This window comes from Elaeis guineensis, chromosome 9 (genome assembly GCF_000442705.2).
Source record: "Elaeis guineensis isolate ETL-2024a chromosome 9, EG11, whole genome shotgun sequence".
Taxonomy (NCBI): domain Eukaryota; kingdom Viridiplantae; phylum Streptophyta; class Magnoliopsida; order Arecales; family Arecaceae; genus Elaeis; species Elaeis guineensis.
In genome coordinates this window covers 96,136,826-96,145,978 of record NC_026001.2, presented here as the reverse complement: position 1 = coordinate 96,145,978, position 9,153 = coordinate 96,136,826, and positions in this window count along the sequence as shown.

Sequence of the window (9,153 nt, the reverse complement as noted above, 5' to 3'; positions counted from 1 at the left end):
ACCCATTCCCATCTAGATAAAAAATCGAATCGGATCGGGTCGGATCCATGGCCGAATTTATTGACCCATTAGATCATTCGGGTCGGATCGGATCCATAAATAATCCGGCCCCAATCAATGAAACGTGGGTCCAGTTCGGATTCAGTTCGGGTCAGGTCAAGTCATGGGTTTAATTTCTTTGAAACCTACTATCAGTGAATACTAATGCTACATGACAACTAAGAAAGACCTCCTTTCTTTTTTTTCTCCAATCCTCCAACTGTAACTTCTAATAATTAATTGTATTGGATAGCAGAGGGAAACAAACGATTTTAAAGAAGTGTCAAGATTTCAAAAGTCCACACAAAAGAAGAAAAGTAAAAAAAAAATATAAATTTTATATAGTGATATAATTGTTCCAATCTAAAATATCATAAAAGAGGAATACTTATACATGATTAAAAATGAGACTGCATATACTATGGATGACATAACATCTATACACATTAGAGCATACTTTAAAATTTTTTAAAGTCAACAAAATGAATTGGAATTCAAGAAGCCCTCTTGCTTTTGTAACTCATGGAACAATAAATATAAATCAGAAGGTTTAGAAAACTGAGTCCAGTAAGAAACCAGAAAAAATAATCGAGATATCCTTCATTTAAATTATCAGAAATCCATCCAATCTTTCCTCCTTGGGTTGTTATAGATATTACAACAGTCAAAATAAAAAAATTTAAGGGTTTGAAAAAATTTTAATTTTGGAGATTTTTAGTTTGAGAATCAAATGGGAAAGATCGAAGAGTTTGAAAAATTTTGGTCCAAGCCCAAATTCCTATTTGGGTGAGTCACTCTAACTGGGTTCAGATCCTATGTTTAGGTCCGGATCGGGTCAGGTCGAATCGGGTCATGTATCTTAAGATGTAAATTAATCCAAAAGTCTCCACGGATCGGATCGGATCGGATCCAAATTCAGAATATCCAGACCCGGCCCTAAAAAGAGAATGGTCCAATTTTTGAATCCGACCCGGCTCTATGGATCTTTTAAATGGATCCGGATCGAGTCTAATCGGATCAAGTCGGGTCGGATCACAGATCAACCCGATCCATTTGCAGCCTTACTAATGCGATAGGGGTGGGGAGTGGGGGGAGGCAGCAGGAGGAAGGAAAGGGAAGGAGAAAAAAGATAGGGAGGGAGAGGAAAAAAAATATTATTATTTTATAATTAATAATAATTAAAAATATTATTTTTCAACTTGGTTTTGGCAGGATATTAAAAAAGGGATGGTCAACTGTGCATGGTGAGAGGGATGGTGGAGAGCTTGGATTAGACATGAGAGAAGAAGATGCATCCTATGCTGTACCGAAAAATAGAAGAAAAAAAGGGATTTGATAGGGAATTAAATGAAAGAATGGTGTGAGTGGGCAAACAAGGTGATATGTCCGTGTTTTGTTCTACTGTATCATAATGAGTGAGAAAAAAAAGAGAAGAAAATAGAAAAAAATTATGGAACGGGATAATTATAACATCTCCAAGGGTCAACCCCACCATCCCAAACCCCCGGTACTATTTTACTTTCAAAAAAAAAATCTGATTTTGATAATAATTTTAATAATTCTTCTGTTGAAATTAATCATTCACTGATATTAGATAATAAAATTTGAGAAAAAATTATTATTTCGTAGGCTTATGCATATATGCACGTCTGTAATAAAAAATTCTCTTGGGATATATTTTGTTATCTTTCTTTTTTTCTTTTTCTAAATGATTGTTATGATAATCAATGTTTTATTTTTTATATTATGTAATCATCATCTATGAAAATCGATGGAAAAATTTGAGGCCAGCATAATGCATATCTTTTAAATATTGAAAATGCTTCTTTTGATATGTTGTTGATGTTTACTTGATCCTTTTGCATAATGTTGAGTAACTATGTTGATATTTTCTAAGTTGTTATTTCATAAATCCATTTTTTTAATTGTTTGAGTAAACCATGAGGTTAGGGGCAGACCACACTAACTTTTACAGAGGGCCAAGATAATATAAAAATAAAAAAATTAATAAATAATTAAAATTAATTTAAATATTTTTTTTCGATCATGATGTACTATCATATATATAAAATCATAGACGATTAAATCTAGTAGTTCATAATATGGTCAAGGTGGATATTGGTACACTGTCTGCTGATCACAGATTAGGATCTTTTTATCAAAATCAGTCAAACTCATCAAAATAAAGTTCTTTTTAAGATCAATCTCAAAGAGATAAACTTTTAGAGAGAGACACAATTTTAGAGAGAAAAAATTTTAGAGAAAGAAAGTAGAGAGAAAAGTAGAGAGAGAAAGTGGAAAGAGAAAATAGAGAAAGAAAGAGAGAAGAGAGGGAAGAGAAAGAATAGAGAAGAGAGAGAAAAAGTTTTTTTTCTTTCTTTTTTTTTCTCTTTTTTTTTCTTTTTCTTTTCTCTTTCTCCATTCTTCTTCTTCCTTTGGTTTGGGCGCAGAATAGGGGATTCATTCGAATCCCCCCTTTTCCCCCAAAATAGGAGTCCTTGCACTGACAAATGGACGGTGGGGGATGCACTTATGGCGGTGCAACTACAGCTTCCGATCCGACAGCCGACGGCTATGGATGGCACCGAACGGCATCAGAAGAATAATGAACACGGATGGTCAAACAAAAAACAGAGCACTTCGAGCATCCAATTTTTTCTCAAGAAATCAGCAAATAAAACTCAAAAATCTCGATCTACGTTCAAGAAGAAATCAAAGAGAAAGTTTTCTTAAAAAATCATCTAACTCTTAGGAGTGTTTGGGCCATAAATCTGCTACCGCAATGCCTTCAAACCGAGAACAGGTAACAAGGAAAAAATAGAAGAAAGTAGGGAGAGGAAGAGAGACTTTCTGGCGATGAACGGTGACCGGAGATAGTAGGAATTTCAAGGGGGCCAAACACCTATATATACGAAATTTTACCTAAAAAATATAACTTATATATAGAAGTTGTGGAAAAGCTGGGGGGCTAAGGCCTCCTGCCCCTCCGACGGTGCACTTCTGCATGAGGCCATGTATTGTGTATTGAAAACTCAAAGTTATTTGTTTATAATTAACATTTGTAGTCTACCAAAAATACATATTAACTTTCATTTAATAGATGCATGGCGCTTCGTCCTTATATATAAGATGTGAAATTATTTTTTCTTATTCACTGTTATTTCTTTTTGTACTGTTGCAGAGGTCTGTATTTTTTTGATTCCATGTTAATTAGTTATTTCATATTATTTTTTTCATCAGTAAATGATACCACTTAGTCCACCATATTATCCGTTTCTCAATATATGTGTGGGACAGAATAAAGTATATTGTCCTAATCTCTGCACGTCAATCACCACAGGATGATAAATAGTCTTGCTAAATTTTTTCAAGGGCTTGTCTATGGAGAGCATGTTTTTCTACCATCAGATCATCACTGACAATCGAATTTTGATGGAATTCATGAGCAACCTAATAGTGGAAAGTTCTTTTTTCAATACCCAACTAATCACAGTCAAAAAATCATTCTCACTTTGTGCATTTAAAGCTTGGGCCTCCATTACGTTTGTATGGAAGGTTGAGCAAAACTAGTAGTGATGGTGAAGGTTGGTGAAGGTACAGCGGACAAAAGGGTAGGATTATTCCCTCATAGTCTCAAAGGGGGGAAAAAAATGGTGATTAATGTAGATATAGTACGATCTATATTTTAAACATGTATGAAAATAATTATAATAAATTCCTTTCTACGTACAAATTCAGAAATTATATTAATCTTTCATGCGAAAAGCCCCAAGGCCCCAACTAGGAAATATCAGCATTTCCTTTCCATTGCTGATTGCATCTTCAACTCTTGTGCAAGATTTAACGCATTTTTTTATATAAACACATTGTTGATCTAAGATAAAAGTAAATAACCTAGATCCAATTTACGTATTCTACAATGCCTCTAGACTTCACTTCTGTTAGACCAATCAATTCAGATAAGGTTTTCTTTCGTGAACTCCCATCCATAAATGTTGATTAAATCTAGGGCTGCAAATAAGTCGAACTACTCGCAAGTTATTCGAGCTCAACTCTCGACTCGAGTCTGAGCTCGATTCGATTCGATTATTATCAAGTTCGAATCGAGCTCGAGTAGTCGAGTCGAGTTTGAGTAATTTTTCAAGTCAAACTCGATAGTAGCATATTCGACTCGAAAGCTAGCGAACGTACTCAAATATATATATATATATATATATATATATATATTATATATAATATATATATATATTTTTATAATATATATTAATATATATATTATTAATAGGCTAAAGCTTGATTTCGAGCTTGAATCCGAACTCGAGTATGGCTCGATTAATATTCGAGTCGAGCCGTGTCAATCGTGAGCTTTGCTTATTTTTTATCGAGCTGAGCTCGATCTTGAGATGTTAAGGCTCGGTTGATCTTAAATCGAATTTGATTCTAAATATTTTAAATCGAATCGAGTTCGAGTTTTCAGCTACTCAACTCGATTCAACTCGATTGCGCCCCTTAGTTAAACCACAATCTTGTAGATGGCAACCCTTTCTCAAATTAGGATTCAGAAATCCCACTAGCTGCTTTAGTAACCACACAGAGACAAGCTTAAGACATGGAAGTCTCTAACCTATCATTTTAAATCCATGTTATTCTTTACTCTTATTTCTTGATGCCTGTTTATTTCCAATATTTTTTTTAAATGGTCGATAACTAAGGTTTGGAACTGCTAGTGGCATTTTAGTAGTGGCAAATTATGTTTGGATGTATGATATAATTGTTTCTATGGTAAAATTGTGTGCCACATGGGATGTTATTCAAGTATTGAAGGTAACCAATAATTGTTTGGAAGGAAACTTGTAGATAGTTACGAGATGGAGTTCAAATTCATTGTCTACTAAACTTGGGCTTCATCATTTTCTGTTAGATTGCTGGAGATTGTTGCATTTATTGCTATCTTTTGAGGTTATTTATGATTATAGAGAAGCTAACTGGATGGTATTTTATGTAGTCAACCATATATATTCAATTTTATGAAATTTTACAATATATTTTTATTTATTTTATCAAAAAAAATCAACTAAAGTGAGAAATTTTCCATGCATCTCTTTGATATTCTTATTTCTTCCCGATGCTTCTCTTATTTATTTATTTATTTTTTTTACAAGCGGGTGCTTACACCAATCTAACATGAGTACACTCTAAAAGGTTAAAAAATAAAATATCCTATAAATCTCGGGGGTAGGTCTAATCCTGACATCAGGTCCAATTGTCGATGTGCTCAGCCACATAAGAAGAGATCCAATTAGCGGTACTGTTTGCCTTTCAGAAGACATACTGTGTAGAAACTACAATGAAGTCATGAAGGCAGGACCAAATATCGTGAATAAGCAGGTGGTCCTCTGACTGCATCGTGTCACTCTGAATACAGCCTATCATAGTAGTTGAGTCTCCCACAATAATGATCCTCTCAACTCGAAGCTCCTGTCAGGCATAGACAATGCCCGCCCAGACAGCACGAAGCTCAGCTCCTAGGGTGAAAGGCTCAAAAAGATATGATCCTCCTACTACCAGCAATCTAGCATCAGATCCTCGAATGACAAATCAAGCACACCCCAAGGAGGGGCCCCCCAGAAAATAAAGATAACCTTCTAGATCGCTGCAGGAGCAGCATGAGAGCCTGAGGAATCGAAGACATCAAAGAGCGGGCCAGCAGCATTGAAGTGACTGTACTCAGTAGCCAAGGAATAAGCTCTCTCCAGTACACTGTGAGTGGGAATCACCTCAGTTTCAAAGATTAAGTTGTTCTTGGAGAGCTAGATTTGGTAGGCGATATATGCCATCATACGTCCCAAGGCACAGGTAGATCTCTCAACAGTACTCTGATGAATCGCATCCAGAAAGTGATCCAGTCGGAAACCATTACTCACCTCCCACAATTGACCATCCGCTCTCCTCCATATCATCCTCACTCTTGGACATCATACGAGGGCATGCTCTATTGACTCATCCTAAAACCTATAGACAGGATAGGAAACTGCTAGCTCCATACTCATATCCTTGAGTAAAGTGCGCATCAGAAGTTAGTCCCAGGCAATATTCTAGAGAAAAAGCCATACCCTAGAATGAGTAGCCACTCTTCAAATTCGGACTGCCTCAATCCTAGTACTTGCTGTAGGCCTACAAATCTCGGATAGATCTCTTATCGGGGCTCTTGGGTAGCATGGCCCCACACCCTCAAGTCGTGGCAACGTTGGATAGGAACCGGGATGGTGAAAATCTGATCTGTAAGCTGGCCACCAAGCAGATGGGTGATGTCTCGTGCTCTCCAACCCCTACCATCGGCAATGATCAGATCACAAATACGAAGCTAGTCGTCCACCTTTGTGCTGATGAAGGTCGACCATCGGATAAGAGGCAAGTGAAAATTCAGGCATCCTTGCTCACATCCACTGACCTCCCATCCCCAATCAGCAATTTATCTTGGGCCAAAGCTGCTGAGGTGCAAGCACATATCTCCTACCAGATGAAGGAGCAACCACAATCAGTCTGGACCTCGGTCCCCTGACTCCATGCCCAGTATCGAGCCCTCATCATCATACTCCCAAACAGTCTGAGCGAGTAAGAAATCTGATAGCATGCTTAGTAATCAGAATCTTCCTCCTGATGAATAGAGACTGAATCCTAAGATCTCTATCCTCCACCGACTGGCAGACCACCTCCCAAGACAGCAAGTGGAGCCCATGACCATCGTGCCCTGAGCCCCACAGGAATTGCCAAAAAGCTGCTCCAACTACGTAAGACAAGAGCTTGGCACAATCGTATTCGCCAGGAGGTAAATAGGTATGGAATTCAGGATCGATCTCAGGAGTGTCATCCTACCCATCATGGAGAAGGCGTTGGCATGCTAGCCCCTCGAGATGATCCTGGATCCACTACTCGACGAACCTACAATCAACCCTCCAAAGATGCCGACCAGTGAGAAAAACCCCCACATAGATCAGGGCTCTGATTTGCTCCTAGATCCTTAATCTCTCCCAAATTGCTTGCTTCACCTGGGCCTTCATTTTGAGACTGAAGATAATAGTGGACTTCTGCAGATTCATCAGTTGATCTGAAGTCCGACAATAAGCCTCAACGATAGAAGCAAAACATCTCACATTTTGAACCGATGCCCGACCAATCAAAGGCAGCCATCTGCAAAAAGGAGATGCGAGAAAGGTTATGCCCCAGGGGTGGGCCAATAGGGCTCCAGCTTCAACCCCTGAACTGCCACTCTCAATGCCCAGTACACACTTTGTAAAGAGTGGTATAAAGGCTGATCGGTCTGAAGTGTCCTAGAGTGGATACATCTAGGTGTTTTGAGATGAGAGTGATCAAAATCTTTTTTCACTTCTTCGAAATACCCTTGGAGTCGAACACCACCTGTACAACCTCCACCACCTCACTTCGGACGATAGGCCAATACTGACGGAAGAAGAGGAGGGGAAATCCATACAGCCCCAAGGCCTTATTCTCTCCAAAAAAATCAGAGGGCCCCTCGAACCTCCTCAGCAAATATCGGGCAAGCCAGAGCCTCATTCTCCTGATTGGTGATATGGATCACAGGCCGAGACCCCTGGAGGGTGTATCCTCACCTAAGGGCACCATCTAATATGATCTGAAGAACTTGAAGATCTGTTCTTTGATCTCCTCACTGTCATCCACCTTTCTACCATCGCTCTTCTTCAGCTATCTATTGTGGTTGGCGGACCTTCGAGTCTTGGTGGACTGGTGAAAAAATTTGATTTATCTGTTATCTTCTCTGATCCGTTGCACTTTCGACTTCTGCCTCCATAGTGTCTCCTACTGTCTCAACAAAGAATGGTGCTCTGAGAGCTTGTGGCGAAACTCCATCCAGTCAAGCTCCTTGAGACCCTCTTTCCGATCCTCTCTTCTTCGCAACTCCATAATGTCTGCCAAGATCCTCTCAATCTGTCTAAAGATGTCACCAACCTCAAGTCAATTCCACTGGAGGAGTCTGCGTCTGACAAGCTCCAGCCTCCAGAAGATCCAATGCTATGCATCTCTATGGACTGACATCCTCCAAACCTCCCTAATCAGATCCCATGACCTCGAGTAAAGAGTTCAGAACTTTTCAAACCTGAACGGGCCCCTAGACAGGAGCAGTTCATTAGTAAAAATGAGAAACAACTATGATTCAAAACAATCCTTAGAAGATGTTGGACCTGATGCCCCGAAAAGCACTGAAGCCAGTCAGCAATAGCAAGAGCCTGATTAATCCTCTCCCAAACCCTAGTCATACCCTCATGATTGTTACACAAGGTGAACCTAGGTTCAGAGTAGCCAAGATCAATTAGGTATGTACTGTCGATGAACTTCCTGAACTCTCTAAAATCAATATACGCATATTGCCTACCACTCATCTTCTTATGGGGCCTCATAATGCAGTTGAAATCCCTAGCGACAAGGAAGGGCAAGCCCTATAACACCATTCTAAAAATCTTAGACCACAGCACCCTCCGCTCCGTAGTTAATACTCACGTACATCCTAGACAGAAGCCAAAGCCCTCCTGTCTGCTTGGAAATAACTAAGGCCACATGCTGCTCCCATCTATAGAAGACATCCACCCTGACTGACTAATGCCTCCACATTATCAGGATTCCTCCTGATAGGCCCCTAGATTCCACCTTGTAGGTGCTCCACGTCACCGGAATCCACCATCAAGCATGAGCAAGACTAGTCCTAGAAAGTCAGGTCTCAAATAATACACAGATGTCTGGACCATGCTATTGGATCAATCTGCTAAAGGTCGATCGAAAAGAGGACTTTCCCACCCCCTGAGTGATCCAAATCAACATCCGCATCAGACATCTAGTGGGGAAGAGAGTCCGCACTAGGACCCCCCTCAGCCTGAACATCTCTTTTCGATCGAGCAATTGCCAAGTCCATCGCAGATGGGCTCTCTCCCTCCCTCTGGATGGCCTATATTAATCGGACAACAACATCCTCGTGGTCTCGGACTAGGCTTTCCCTTGTCACATCCATCTGCATCGAAGTCTCTCCCCTAAAGAGCGACGAGTCATGCTCCATCAGAGGCCCTAGCCCCTGATCTGATT